The sequence below is a fragment of the Oncorhynchus mykiss genome, chromosome 27 (assembly GCF_057628025.1).
Source record: "Oncorhynchus mykiss isolate SJ-2025 chromosome 27, ASM5762802v1, whole genome shotgun sequence".
Classification (NCBI taxonomy): Eukaryota; Metazoa; Chordata; class Actinopteri; order Salmoniformes; family Salmonidae; genus Oncorhynchus; species Oncorhynchus mykiss.
The window spans coordinates 9600803-9617157 of NC_143048.1; the positions used below are offsets into that span (position 1 = coordinate 9600803).

A 16355-nucleotide genomic window follows, 5' to 3' on the forward strand; every position below is an offset into this window, starting at 1 on the left:
ATAACGCAACATGTGAAGTGCTGGTCCCATGTTTCATGAGATGAAATAAAAGATCTGAGAAGTATTTCTATCTGCACATATTTGGTCTTGAGCACTGCATTAGTCCATGATTAAGCTACTTTCTACAACTTTATTCACCAAATCCTGCACCTTGGAAATAATCTAGCCTCCTGTGCCAACCTCTCCTGGGTGAGACATGGTACCCCTTGCCAGGCCTATAAATAGAATAATGAAATATTACAGACTTAATGTAATGGTAATAATAACAATTAGAGATATATGATGACAGTGATGTAGCCTGGGCCTAATAATCAGAATCACGTTTTAGGGAGGGCCTACAAGGACCAAGGAAACATCATGATTTATAATCATTCGGGACTGAGCTCATTATTAAGGCTACACATTAAAAAGCTGAATTTAATGCATTTAAATGCACAAGTGCATAGACACCAGTGAGTGCATGGCTCCCTCCCTCCTGTGCACAACTCTGTTTCCCTCCCTCACTGCATCTGATGTTTTAGTGAAACCTATTACATGACATTCCCAACGAGGAACAATGCAACAGATCTTTTAACTAAATTCAAGGTTTTCAAATGAAGACATGGAGGTGGATAAAATGAGTTTCTCTCTGCAAGCTACTTACTTGGTCAGAAAGTAGGCCTACATAGAGCGACGCGGAAAATATTTGCCGGAGGGATTGAGGAAGAAGGACATCGGACTGGGCGTGCCGCTGCAAGTCTCGAGCTGAGATTGCATCTCCACCCGCTCGCTCACCTAGAGGTGATCCACAGAAGCCATCCGGGCGAATTGTCGAGTAAATCATTCACCGTCGTTTGTCATTCACCCAATAACCTAATTGAGACGTATATCAAGCGACAGCTCTGTAATTCCTTGATAAAGGATATTCCTTCACATGATAGGCTATTGTTTTATTTTCAATAGATGGATAAAAAATGTTGGGTTTGTAGGAGGTTGTAGGAACCCAGCTATGGATTTTGGAGCAACGCTGGACACGCCTGCACCTTGTATTTTGGACAAAGTTAAAGGTTACTGCATAATCTTTCTCCAAAATGCACGAGTGATTGTTTTTGGATAAACGTACGGTCTGTTTCAATTCACTGGAGTGTGTTTCTAACAATTGTATGATTTCTTGGATATTTTGGGGAACGGAAAACATCAGGTTTCAAAATAACGTCGTGCCAGGGACCAATGGATAAATGTGATCAGCATGTTAGTCAATGACATTGTGCATTGCAACAAAGGTGGGAAGAGGCATTGCTACCCAGCACAGATGAAACCGAAGAGATTGACTAAAACCACCTTATAGTAGTAGCCTTCCAGTATTTCAATTATAGATTTGTTATTCCTGTGTGTTTTCCAGTAAGTGTTTGCTATACCTGTGACCGTTGGCGGTACCTGAAGCTTGTCTCCTGTCTGGGTGTGCGTCTTTTCGAGCTCAGACATTTCCCTGCGCTGCCCGACTGGCGCTGCTATAGAGCAACCCTCCGCCGCCTCAGTTTCACCCTGGGCAAGAGCGGTTCCCTCTGTGTGAGGACAGAAGCGCAAAGTTGGACGCTGATCTCCAGGCACCGTGCGTAACGACAGCGGGATCTTTCGACTTTGAGGGACCGGAGAGAGGGCTCAAACCAAAAAGGTAGGCTAATCGATCATGCATTAATCCTATTTAAAATGTGTTCGACCATTAAACGTCGGTTTCTGCGACTTGGGATGCAATTTCGCACGAGAACAGCCCTCCTTGAACGTTGCTGCATTTTTATTAGTTGAAGAATTACCTACATGCCCTGCTGATGATAGTCTGCAACGCCATCATTGCGCCAACATATGCATTCTAATATTTGACATTCATTTGATTAAATATAGCCTATTTGTGCACGAATGAGTGTTTTCCACTCTAACCAATAATGCATAAGTATGTTAATGTGTGTTTTGTATAGGATATTTACGTTATCAATGCAACATATTTCATGCAATCTCAATTGTATACAAAAGTGAGAGAAACACTAAAACATGTTTAGGCCTAATTGGTGTCATTTACGAAATTTGTGCTTGGTGGTTGCCAGAGCTGCCTGCAATTCTGACCACACTGGAATGCGTTAGCTCTGTTGGAATGAGGACGCATTTTAGGGATATTTAATTTGCTTCTGTGTCATCAACATTCTTGCAGTGAATAGCTATAGCTATATAGTCCTGCACAATACTGATTAGGGGCGAAAGAAACAGCAAGGAATGTGGTTGGTAAGGCTACACTGAAATCAGAACTAGCACTGTTTTCCGCTGGCCGAAGTGGCTGGGTGATACTTTTCAGCACCATGGCCAGCTCTCTAAACGTTAACGTTGAATTCACTAGACGGATTGGCTGTATGTACTGACTCTCAGTACAATGGACAACTCCCGAAACGGTATCCTTGAAACTTCACGGTTTTGAGAGCTGGAGGGCGCTGATATAATGTATTTTACGCTGCATCATGATCAAATGAATAGTCATTAGTATATTCGTTATCTGCTGCATAAACTAACGAGAGATAATAGATAACAGTGACTGAGGCGATGTGTGTGCAACGATAACGGTCATATGGAACATTACAAGGTGCTCTACTTTATATCACTTCACACCCACACACTTATTCTCACAGAGACGGCCTCACACACAGACACAAAGCCACTCAGCACCTAGCCTACATACTCTCATGTACGACATGTAGTGAGTATGCTTCTATCTAGGCTACAATGTCATTAAAACACAGCTAAATCACCCATCTTCATGCATCAGCGATTAGGGCGTTGTTCAATTCGAAGGTCAAATCTGACACAAATCTGATAGCCTTTCTGAAATATGACGTGTGTCTAACGTGCACTAATTAGCATTTTAGTCTGCATTGTGACAGCCTTGCCGCTAGGCCAGCGAGCACCTGTGGTGGCCTATTCTAGTGCCAAATGTGGATGGGTTTGTATGTGGCATAGAGGATGACTATGGTGAACTCAATTTGAAAGGCTCTCAATAATATTCAGACCCTGTAGACTAATAGACACAAGATAGGCCTATAATAAAACAATTAAACTTAGTTTTTTTCATTCATATGGTCTATGATTTCATTTTGGCCTAATTTGTGTAATCTGAAAGTTTCATTGTAAACCTCATAAAAAGCCCAGATGCGTTTTTTGACTAGTCAATAGCTGAAGACCGCTTTTTGCTGCCTGGTGTTAGAGTTTGTGCTTCCTCGGGGAGGGACTGAACTGTGTGTGTGTGTGTGTGTGTGTGTGTGTTTGTTTGTGTGTTTGTTTCAGTCTAGGTTATTGTTTATGTATTGCTATAGCTCAGAAAAAAACATGTGGACACATTTCTAGCAGTGTGTGTGTGTGCACATGTATGCGTGTGCATGTGTGTTTGTTTGTGGGCTTGTGTGTGTGTGTGTGTGTGTGTGTGTGTGTGTGTGTGTGTGTGTTTGTTTCAGTCTAGGTTATTGTTTATGTATTGCTGTAGCTCAGAAAAAAACATGTTGACACATTTCTAGCAGTGTGTGTGCACATGTATGCGTGTGCATGTGTGTTTGTTTGTGGGCTTGTATGTGTGTGTGTGTTCCAACCAGTAGCCCATGGGTGGGATTAGGTGGACATGGCTGGTGCCAACCAAAATGCATTTGTACCTGGCTACTCCAGGCTGTCTGGTGTTCTGTGCCTTGCCCAGAGTGGGCTCTCTGTCAGTATTGTGAGAATTAGAACATAGTAGCCCATTATGGTAGAATAGACATTCTGAGTCGTATGGATCCGCTCTCTCTCTACGTTCCCTCCCCAGTCAAGACCACACCTCCCCAGTCCAACTCAACAATGGTTCATGCACTTGACTATCCCACAGTATGATAAGTGAGAGCTGTGCAGTCCTGTTGTGTCTGATACCATTTGAGGCAACTGTGAAGTTGGAGTCAGTGAGAAGGTAGGGACCTAACAGGGCCCAAGTCTTGCTTTTATGTGAGGCAGATCAGGTTGTAATGGATTAGCTTCACTGTTACAGCCTGCTTTGATCCATAGAGTCTGGCATCTAGCAAGCTGTCAAACACAATACACACGCAGCGATAGCTCAAGGGAGATTCTCCCAGCCTTCCCTTCATTCCGTCAAAGCTGAAGACTAGGCACATGTTAAATAACTGGTCAGAACTACCCCACATGGAAATAAACCTGAGATAACTGCATTCACTTGTTTAAGTTTCCTCCCTTCTTTCAGGGTTTGTAAATGTTGCACTCTGATTAAACTCCTGTAAAGAGTGTCCCCATGCTGGGGCGCTATCCAGATTTGAAATGGGGAATTGCAAGGAGAGAAAATGTATAGATTGTATTCTGTTGCTTCCATCATTGCTCTATAAGGCATCACTGGGGAAAATGTCTAAGTCTTTGAGAGAGACCGTGGATAAATGGCACCCAATTATCTCGATCACCGTTGTATGAACAGTGGGATGGTTGCTGTCAGCATTAAGATAAAAATAGACTCTGTGTGAACCTCAAATCTACAGCATTGCGGCTGCAGCCCATACTGTACTGTTGTAATTGGCTAGGGTTTCTTTTCTCATTGTTTTGGGTCAGTGTAATCCTCTTTTGGGACTGTTATAGAGGAAATGTACGGGCCCCACTCAGTAGCCTAGTCGAGTTGATGAACTCTTATGGTTTTTGTTCAGTGCAACGTGGGCTGGAAATCCCAATGCAGATGGGAAAAGAGTTTCTGTATCATTGTTTGTACAGTATATTTATTTTTGCCTCATGATTGGTTAGAGTGGTGCCCTGCAATTGCTCAATGGAAATAAATTATATAACAAATGTGTAATGAAATTATACAGTATGTATAATGTTTTGCTTTCAAACAAAGGCTTACTCTCAGATATTCAGGATGTCCTTGAATATGGTATAACTTATGGATTAGTTGAACTGTCTGTCCGTCAGGTCTCCAATCATATGTGAATTAAGGTGTGTGGCCATCACCACCACAGCTTTGGTCCTAATCCCCTTTTGATGACGGTTTGATCCACATGCAGCGAGGCCTTGCTAGCCTTTCTCAGTGAGCTGGCAGGCCCTCAATACCTCCTCAGGGCTGCTGGCTGTTCTGTTGTGATCTAGCTGCCCACTGACCCTCAGTAGTCTCCTCCACCACTGATTCCACCCTCACTCTTACTGAGCATGGCTGCCGAGCTCAGCCATCAGTTTCACCTCGACCATCCTCCTTCCCTCTTTCTTTCCCCTTAATGTACAATATTGGAGAGGTTGGAGCATTTGGTCATAACTTGAACAAACAGCTAGTTATAAAGGATTTAGAGAGCATGACTCATGACATATTCTTCACAAATAATGTATGTTTGTCTCGCTGTATAAAATGTGACACGGCAGCTCCGGCTCCAAAACCTTTATGAATACAGTAGTTGTTTGTTTAAAGTGGGACTGAGTTTAGTTTTTTTTAAAACACTAAGCTCTAAGCGTCAATGTGCACACATACCCATACTCTCCCGTAGCGTGGGTTACGACCCACATTAGTCAGTGTCTGGAGCCGACAAGCTTAGTTTTATGCATTCTGAAATAGGCCATGGTTGACATCATTACAGAAAATAATGGTGTTGCATCCATTACAAAGGTGTGCTTTGTGATGATATGAGCTGGCAACAGTGAAAGTGCTCAGTAAATATGCTGCTGATCTAAAGGTGAATGCAATGACGGGTCGGTCACCCCTGGTTAAAGGAGATTCTCGATGGCAAGAAATCAAAACAATAACACGATCATTGCTGAAATTGTACATCAGAGAGTAATCAGCGAGGAGACAAGACACTGGGTGTGGAAGAGAGGTCATGATTACCTTTCCCTCCAGCTCGTAAATCACAACAGCGGGCACAACCCTCCAGATCATATTTCCACCAGAGGCAATAGAGGTGTCTAAGATCTGCAGAGGGGAGATTAATGTGGAGGATAATACTCTCTTGAGCTGTCTGCCTTTATTGCTGGCTAACAGCCTCGTTATGCATTAGAAATTACTCAGAAATAGTCAATGGAAATACATGGATTGTCAAGTCCCTACTGGTTGGTTGATGAAAGGTTGATGTGCAGTTCAATCTAAACTGCTTTCGTCTTCTTTTGTGACCGGGCACTTAGTTGAACGAGGATCATGTGAGATCAAAAATGTGTAATGTGTGAGATAATCTTTTACCAATGTGTCTACTTGACCATGCATGTACTATAAGCAATAAGCCTTCCTCTCCCGTGCTTCCTCTGTCAACAATTTTCTAAGGTGCTCTTAGTCCGACGTTGCTTGGTTCTCCATGCTCCATCCTCCCACTTAGAGCCAGGTCAACGGAAGACAAAACAAGGTAGGGCCGTCCCTGCGGTGTCATTCAGTGTCGGCCTAGTGGGAGGACAATGGGACCATGATAGGGCCCTATAGACCTGATTGATGCTTCCATTCTCAACCGCCGCCATCCATCAGCAGGGCTCCAGCGGCCCGGGAGGTAGTCTCACTATTACGCCAAGACGTGGACAAATGGCTACTCTGGCTAATGAACAAGAGGACACCCTATTCTCTCCTCTCGCTTCCCTTGTGAGAGCCTGCAGGATAAAGGTCAGTGATCCTCCTCCTGACCCTCATCCTACCCCAGCAGACCATCATGGCCATGATCTCCAAGGATACCAGATGGACCCACTAACACAGACTAGTCTAGAGACTATAGCCGCAGGTCCTTAACGCTGCAGTATAGTGCTGGCCTAAGGCACCAGCTAGGCAAATTGACTCCTTTTTCCGATCAATGGCTTTCATCAATATGTGGCTATGAAACTGGAGAGGTACTGCGTCCATTGTGGACAGTATAGGAGCGCTGTGGTACCCTGCATTGTTTAATCCCCATTATACCTCATCACAGTGTTTTCTTATGTGGAATATGTTTGCTTTGATTGTTTGGAAACATGGCAAGGATTTATTGTGCAATCAAATTTGTTCTCAGACTAATAAAACATGAATGTGTGTTCCATGTGAGGGGAGTGCACACCTACAATAGTCGTGCCTGCCTCTACACACTTTACAGTGCATTCGGGAAAGTATTCATACCCCTTGACTTTTTCCACATTTTGTTACATTACCTTATTTTCAAATGTATTCAATATTTTTTATTTCTCACCAATCTACACACAATACCCCAAAATGACAAAGCGAACCTGTTTGGAGTCCACCTGTGGTAAATTCTATTTATTGGACATGATTTGGAAAGGCAAAAAACTGTGTATATCAGGTCCCACAGCGGACTGTGCATGTCAAAGCAAAAGCCAAGCCATGAGGTCGAAGGAATTGTCCGTAGAGCTCCGGGACAGGATTGTGTCGAGGCACAAATCTGAGGAAGGGTACCAAACAATGTCTGCAGAATTGAAGGTCCCAAAGAACACAGTGGCCTCCATCACTCTTAAATGGAAGAATTTGGAACCACCAAGACTCTTCCTAGAGCTGACGTATGGCCAAACTGAGCAATCGGGGAAGAAGGGCCTTGGTCAGAGAGGTGACCAAGAACCCGATTAGACCTCTGTCAGAGTGACAGAGTTCCTTTGTGGAGATGGAAGAACCTTCCAGAAGGACACCATCTCTGCAGCACTCCACCAATCAGGCCGCCTCAGTAAAAGGCACACGACAGCCCACTTGGAGTTTTCAAAAAGGCACCTAAAGGACTCTCAGATTTTCTAGTCTGATGAATCCAAGATTGAAGTCTTTGGCCTAATTGTGAAGCGTCATGTCTGTAGGAAACCTGACACCATCCCTACGGTGAAGCATGGTGGTTGCAGCATCATGCTGTGGAGATGTTTGTCAGTGGCAGGGACTGGGAGACCAGGATCAAGGGAAAGTTGAACGGAGCAAAGTACAGAGAGATCCTTGATGAAAATCTGCTCCAGAGCACTCAGGACCTCAGACTGGCCGAAGGTTCACCTTCCAACTGGACAATGACCCTAAGCACACAGCCAAGACAATGCAGGAGTGGCTTTGGGACAAATCTCTGAATGTCCTTGAGTGGCCAGAGCCCGGACTTGAACCCGATCGAGCATCTCTGGAGAGACCTGAAAATAGTTGTGCAGCAACTCTCTCCGTCCAACCTGAGACAGCTTGAGAGGATCTGCAGAGAAGAATTGGAGAAACTCCCCAAATACAGGTGTACCAAGCATGTAGTGTCATACCTGGGAAGACTCAAGGCTGTAATCGCTGCCAAAGGTGCTTCAACAAAGTACTGAGTAAAGGATCTGAATACTTATGTAAATGTTATATTTCAGTGTTAAAAAATTTTTTTGCAAACTTATTAAAACCTGTTTTTGCTTTGTCATTATGGGGTATTGTGTGTAGAAATTTTAGAATAAGGCCGCAACTTCCCGAATGTACTGTATAATGGCAAAGGTCTGGAGATGAGCAGCCGAAGGCGACCACGTCCAGGTGGAGAGAGGCTTGATACTACATGAGGTTTTAATGAGCCTGTTTAATAGCACAGTGGCCCAGTCATGTAGGAGCAGACACCTGGAAAGAGAAGCAATTAGCCATGAAGTCTCATTTCAGCCAGAACAAAATATATTAGGCCTTCTAAAAACGACTGGATTATTGAATATCTCGTGTGAATGCATATGTATGTGCAGACAGATGTGTGTTGTTTGCCAGCTACAGCAGCATAGTAACCAGAGATGGTTTTTCATACTGCATTAACATTACACACTAACCCCATTGTATTGTAATGACTGTGGCGTTGATAAGCACAACTACCACTCACCCAAAAGAGCTAGCTTTCTTGCTAACATGCCAGTCTCTGGACCTCAAGGTTCTATTCACGCCTTAGATTCGTGCTTCTCCCTTATTTCATCAACCTTTTTACTGCAGTGGGCTAAATCAGGGTCATACAGAGTGTTTCTTGGTAGTCTTAAACAAACCTGCTTTGAAACAAAAGTATACACCTCACACACATGGTTATGGGCTTAAAAAAAAGAAGACACTTGTACCATGTCAGATGTGGTTTAAATGTATTATATTTTGAGTTTGCACCCCAATATTACACTTTATATACATCAAGATGAAACATAACACAATCATTTGACATAGACTACCGATTTTTTTTCTGAGTTCCAAATATCTCTCATGGTCGCCACAGCGTGTTTTTTTTATCCGTGTGCTGTCAGATTGCATTCACCGCTCTAAATTCTAATTGTTGAGCAACAGGAAAGTTAACCTATGCTGCCCTCAAACCTCAAATAATTTTCTAGCAAGTTTTATTTTCTAACAACATTTTAAATTGAGGGGTGTTCCATCCCCTCATAAATTCCCGTAGAAGTAGCCCATTTCACTGCAATGCCTCAATTTACATTTGAGGCATTACTGAGCAGGACAAACTTCTCTCTTCGACGAGAGCCCAAGCACAAACTTTTTCCTCCCGAGAACATTTTCCAGCAGGCGCCCGCATTGCCTTCACAACTAATAATAACTTTGGACATGAGTGCATTCCTATCAAAGTAAGTATCTTATTACACTATCATGACTTGCCAAGTTAAATACAAGTTTAACCTTTTTTTTTTTTCTTTATCATTATAGTTTCTGTATGTCGTGTTGCCATTTCTACTGTAACACACCAAATGTATGTATGGAGCATAATGCATTTACTGTTTTATTCACATCTTTTCAAGTACTGGTGACAAATCATGCATTCCAATTCTTGCATAGATTTTAATGGACACATATGATGTGTGTAAAACAAATAGTTAAAGTGAAGCTAATTGCCAGATAGGTGTGACGCCATGTTTGTTGACATCATACAGTACAATGCATTCTGGTTGTCACGTAAACGTCTGTCAGATCAAAAATAAGTTGCTCACATTGAGGGCATAACGTTGTGAAGACTGTGTTTGTGCAAAATATGTCTCTGAAAAAACTGTGTGGCCAGCTCAAACGCAGACTGTTGTGTCAATCGTAACTGGAGGTTCTAAATAAGTGTTCTAAGCACACTGGTTTGAGCGTACGCTGCAGGGACTACTGTGGAATGATCGCAACTGTGTGTTCGTACATGTCAAAGGGTTAATTATGAAATTATGATATTCCACCCATGAGGCCACTAGAGGGCGATTTTGACATTTTACTGCAAGAACAGTATCCTCGTAAATTGATATCCCCCTGTTTAATAACATTCTGATCACATTTGTAGTTAATGTTAGTTCCACTCACATCATTCTAGCTTTGCTTCAGAGTGCGTCATATTCTTCCTGTGTGTGTCGGAATGCAGTTTTCAATCTCATCTCGGTGACAAGGAAATGTAATGGCATATCCATTGCTCATTCCGGCTTCAATATCCAAAGGCACAATACATTCAAATAGCCTGAGATTGAGGACAGGAGAGAGAATGTCTGAGAATTCTGAGCTTCTCGCTCACATCTCAGAAACCATTCATTTTCTAACGTCACTTCGTCAACACTTTGACATGACCCGCAGCCTGTCAAGTGCTAATCACTCATTTGTGTCTCCAAGGACTGATATTGCCCCATTCTTGAGATTCTTAGAGAATTTCAAATCCGAAACAAAAAGATAAAGGGTATTGGATGAAAATAGTTTATTGCCAAAGCTCTGGGTTTTGTGGCATTATAGTTTGTGGCGTAAATGAAACTTTATCCCACACCTAAAAAAATTGAATCTTATTAATCTAGCTAGCAGACTTGCACTACAGCCATTTCACATATAATGTGCTCACTATGAAATTATCATTGATTTAATATCTTACATATCATTTTACTCTGCTGGCTAATTACTGTGGAGAATTTTAATACCTCTGAATAGCAGTCCAGTGAAATAATGCCCAGGGTAATTAAAATCAACTTTTTACTACATCTGCTTTTTTAATTCAATAAAAGGGAGATGAGCTGAATAGAGAGAAGCAAGCATGCACGCAAGCACACACACACACCCTCTCTCTCTCACTCTATCATTCTCTCTCTCTCTCACTATCTCTCACAGATAAGGCATATGTCTTCTCCTAGCCCTATTTTTCTCTTAGGGCCAAAGAGTAGTCCATGTGTCAGAGAGAACATAACATAACCAGTAGGTGTGAGCCTTGAGTCTTTGGAGTGGGAGAGCTGCATCCCTCTTGTAATTCTGCACTTGATCTATTCCCAATGAAAGGGACCCTCGTTAATTTTTTCATATGAGGCTCTGCAATGCATCGTGCATTGAGTGTTGTGAGGAGAGAATAACGGTGGCTCAGCAAACTTGATTCAACCGTTAATTGCTTCAATTGATCACCTGATCAATACCTGATGGCAAATATATTTTACTTTAAAACATCACACTCCCATTTCCCATCTCCTCCCTCCACATCCTCTCAGCTCAGCATTGCACTCCCATGTCTCACACACACACACACACACACAGACTTTCCTTCTCTTTCCTGAACCTTAGCACTCATTGATCAGGTGGTGGGTGGGGTAAAGCAGGCTTTTACTACCTGCAGCCTGAGTCCATCCAGAGTGGCTGTGGTGGCTGAGCTCCCCGCTGAGACTGGAGTGATTAGATTGCTACTGGGCACTGACACTGTCTGGCGCCAACCACTGTTTCCCATCATGCACTGGAACCTGAGGAAAATGGCTCCCCCTGCCCAGCAACAGCACACAGCACACAGATAGAGCTATGTAGGCCACCCTGCAAAACAATTTCAGAATAGAAGTCAGGCTGCCCTTTAGATTCAATGGAGCTGCAACTCTGGAGGAGAACTGTCTCTGCAGGTAGATATTCAGTAGTTATGTTACCTGTTGTGGACTAACTAACTCACTCTTGAGATCCTGGCACATGGGGAGTCGACAACACATCAATATGGGGTGTACCAAGGCTGTGGAGACACGCAGAGGGTTATAATAGCCCAATCAGAGTTTTCAATCAGTTGCTAGAATGAGTTAATCATGATATTTGCCATGTGTCTACTCCTCTTACAGTTTTTTTTTTCTCCAATTGCTAACAAGCATTGGTCAATATTGAAGCCACTTTTTCAAAACCCTTCACACAGTCTGCACAATCTCACCTCCAAAACTCACTCAGACCACCAAAAACACCTCATACATGTCTCAGAATAAGCTCGTTCGACCAGAACACTGGCAACAATTCTCACTCAGAAAGCGTACATGGTCACTCATAACACACTGACCTAAAAAACACTAACAACAGGGAGCATTACATAAATGATGAACTCTTTGAAGTTTGAATGATTTTTCACATTATAGAATAAGAATAACACCTTTTCACTTTACTGACTGTACTAAAATATATGTAACAAGAATGAATAATAAATGCAGCAATGTGCTTCAATAGCCTTTATTTTTTTCTAGATCTTTGCATGCAGTAACTTTACTAAAAAGTTGAAACAAATAACACATTCCTGAAATTCCAGGGCTGCAATAATAATTACAACAACAAAAAGCATCAACAACATGTATTGTCACGCGGGACTAGGTGTGTGAGGTAAGAATCAGGCGCAGAGAGCGGAGAGTTCCAAGGGAGACGTGCACTATAATGTGGCACAAAAATACAATGCCCAAACACAGGGCGCGAAAATTACGGACCAACCCAAAACACAGGGTACCCAGTTCGGAGCACGAACACGCCCAACAACACAACACGTAACACAAGAATAATCCCACACAAAACAAGGACGGGATGACTAGCCTTAAATAAGGACGCCCATCAGGCAAACACAATAGGACACAGGGGCAACTAATAAGACAAAAGGAAAAGGGATCAGTGGCGGCTAGTAGGCCGGTGACGACGACCGCCGAGCACCGCCCGAACAGGCAGGGGAGCCAACCTCGGCGGATAGTATAATATACAGTGCCTTGCGAAAGTATTCGGCCCCCTTGAACTTTGCGACCTTTTGCCACATTTCAGGCTTCAAACATAAAGATATAAAACTGTCTTTTTTGGTGAAGAATCAACAACAAGTGGGACACAATCATGAAGTGGAACGAGATTTATTGGATATTTCAAACTTTTTTTACAAATCAAAAACTGAAAAATTGGGCGTGCAAAATTATTCAGCCCCCTTAAGTTAATACTTTGTAGCGCCACCTTTTGCTGCGATTACAGCTGTAAGTCGCTTGGGGTATGTCTCTATCAGTTTTGCACATCGAGAGAATGAAATTTTTTCCCATTCCTCCTTGCAAAACAGCTCAAGCTCACTGAGGTTGGATGGAGAGCATTTGTGAACAGCAGTTTTCAGTTCTTTCCACAGATTCTCGATTGGATTCAGGTCTGGACTTTGACTTGGCCATTCTAACACCTGGATATGTTTATTTTTGAACCATTCCATTGTAGATTTTGCTTTATGTTTTGGATCATTGTCTTGTTGGAAGACAAATCTCCGTCCCAGTCTCAGGTCTTTTGCAGACACCATCAGGTTTTCTTCCAGAATGGTCCTGTATTTGGCTCCATCCATCTTCCCATCAATTTTAACCATCTTCCCTGTCCCTGCTGAAGAAAAGCAGGCCCAAACCATGATGCTGCCACCACCATGTTTGACAGTGGGGATGGTGTGTTCAGGGTGATGAGCTGTGTTGCTTTTACGCCAAACATAACGTTTTGCATTGTTGCCAAAAAGTTCAATTTTGGTTTCATCTGACCAGAGCACCTTCTTCCACATGTTTGGTGTGTCTCCCAGGTGGCTTGTGGCAAACTTTAAACGACACGTTTTATGGATATCTTTAAGAAATGGCTTTCTTCTTGCCACTCTTCCATAAAGTACAGATAAGTGCAATATACGACTGATTGTTGTCCTATGGACAGAGTCTCCCACCTCAGCTGTAGATCTCTGCAGTTCATCCAGAGTGATCATGGGCCTCTAGGCTGCATCTCTGACCAGTCTTCTCCTTGTATGAGCTGAAAGTTTAGAGGGTCGGCCAGGTCTTGGTAGATTTGCAGTGGTCTGATACTCCTTCCATTTCAATATTATCGCTTGCACAGTGCTCCTTGGGATGTTTAAAGCTTGGGAAATCTTTTTGTATCCAAATCCGGCTTTAAACTTCTTCACAACAGTATCTCGGACCTGCCTGGTGTGTTCCTTGTTCTTCATGATGCTCTCTGCGCTTTTAACGGACCTCTGAGACTATCAAAGTGCAGGTGCATTTATACGGAGACTTGATTACACACAGGTGGATTGTATTTATCATCATTAGTCATTTAGGTCAACATTGGATCATTCAGAGATCCTCACTGAACTTCTGGAGAGAGTTTGCTGCACTGAAACTAAAGGGGCTGAATAATTTTGCACGCCCAATTTTTCAGTTTTTAATTTGTTAAAAAAGTTTGAAATATCCAATAAATGTCGTTCCACTTCATGATTGTGTCCCACTTGTTGTTGATTCTTCACAAAAAAATACAGTTTTATATCTTTATGTTTGAAGCCTGAAATGTGGAAAAGGTCGCAAAGTTCAAGGGGGCCGAATACTTTCGCAAGGCACTGTATATAGTATAATCACTCATACTGTACATTACTGTGAGAGTTCTAGTTCTCATCAACATGTGTAGTATAATCACTCATACTGTAGAGTACTGTGAGGGTTCTAGTTCTCATCAACATGTGTAGTATAATCACTCATACTGTAGAGTACTGTGAGGGTCCTAGTTCTCATCAACATGTGTAGTATAATCACTCATACTGTAAAGTACTGTGAGGGTTCTATTTCTCATCAACATGTGTAGTATAATCACTCATACTGTAGAGTACTGTGAGGGTTCTAGTTCTCAACAACATGTGTAGTATAATCAAATCAAATCAAATGTATTTGTCACATACACATGGTTAGCAGATGTTAATGCGAGTGTAGCGAAATGCTTGTGCTTCTAGTTCCGACAATGCAGTAATAACCAACGAGTAATCTAACCTAACAATTCCAAAACTACTACCTTATACACACAAGTGTAAAGGGATAAAGAATATGTACATAAAGATATATGAATGAGTGATGGTACAGAACGGCATAGGCAGGATGCAGTAGATGATATAGAGTACAGTATATACATATGAGATGAGTAATGTAGGGTATGTAAACATTATATTAAATAGCATTGTTTAAAGTGGCTAGTGTTACATTTTACATCAATTTCCATCAATTCCCATTATTAAAGTGGCTGGAGTTGAGTCAGTGTGTTGGCAGCAGCCACTCAATGTTAGTGGTGGCTGTTTAACAGTCTGATGGCCTTGAGATAGAAGCTGTTTTTCAGTCTCTCGGTCCCTGCTCTGATGCACCTGTACTGACCTCGCCTTCTGGATGATAGCGGGGTGAACAGGCAGTGGCTCGGTTGGTTGTTGTCCTTGATGATCTTTATGGCCTTCCTGTGACATTGGGTGGTGTAGGTGTCCTGGTGGGCAGGTAGTTTGCCCCCGGTGATGCGTTGTGCAGACCTCACTACCCTCTGGAGAGCCTTACGGTTATGGGCGGAGCAGTTGCTGTACCAGGCGGTGATACAGCCCGGCAGGATGCTCTCGATTGTGCATCTGTAGAAGTTTGTGAGTGCTTTTGGTGATAAGCCGATTTTCTTCAGCCACCTGAGGTTGAAGAGGCACTGCTGCGCCTTCTTCACAACGCTGTCTATGTGGGGGGACCAATTCAGTTTGTCCGTGATGTGTACGCCGAGGAACTTAAAACTTACTACCCTCTCCACTACTGTCCACTCGATGTGGATATGGGGGTGCTCCCTCTGCTGTTTCCTGAAGTCCACAATCATCTCCTTTGTTTTGTTGACATTTGAGTGTGAGGTTATTTTCCTGACACCACACTCCAAGGGCCCTCACCTCCTCCCTGTAGGCCATCTCGTCGTTGTTGGTAATCAAGCCTATCACTGTAGTGTCTTCCGCAAACTTGATGATTGAGTTGGAGGCGTGCATGGCCACGCAGTCATGGGTGAACAGGGAGTACAGGAGATGGATCATCTCTGGGCACCCTTGTGGGGCCCCAGTGATGAGGATCAGTGCGGTGGAGATATTGTTACCTACCTTCACCACCTGGGGGCGGCCCGCCAGGAAGTCCAGTACCCAGTTGCACAGGGCGGGGTCGAGACCTAGGGTCTCGAGCTTGATGACGAGTTTGGAGGATACTATGGTGTTAAATGCTGAGCTGTAGTTGATGAACAGCATTCTCACATAGGTATTCCTCTTGTCCAGATGGGTTAGGGCAGTGTGCAGTGTGGTTGAGATTGCATCGTCTGTGGACCTATTTGGGTGGTAAGCAAATTGGAGTGGGTCTAGGGTGTCAGGTAGGGTGGAGGTGATATGGTCCTTGACTAGTCTCTCAAAGCACTTCATGATGACGGAAGTGAGTTCTACGGGGCG

The 16355-nt window shown here is 43.1% G+C and overlaps 1 protein-coding gene across 1 annotated transcript in view; it reads left to right on the forward strand.

The window, feature by feature from the left end:
* The first annotated feature begins 490 nt into the window (after positions 1–490).
* The window catches only part of LOC110507458 (leucine-rich repeat and fibronectin type III domain-containing protein 1-like protein), a 143488-nt gene continuing 127623 nt past the window's right edge, over positions 491–16355 (forward strand). Inside the window, exon 1 of the mRNA XM_021587462.3 lies at positions 491–1654. The gene's annotated coding sequence lies outside the window, so the exon portion shown is untranslated. The remainder of the gene's footprint in view (positions 1655–16355) is intronic.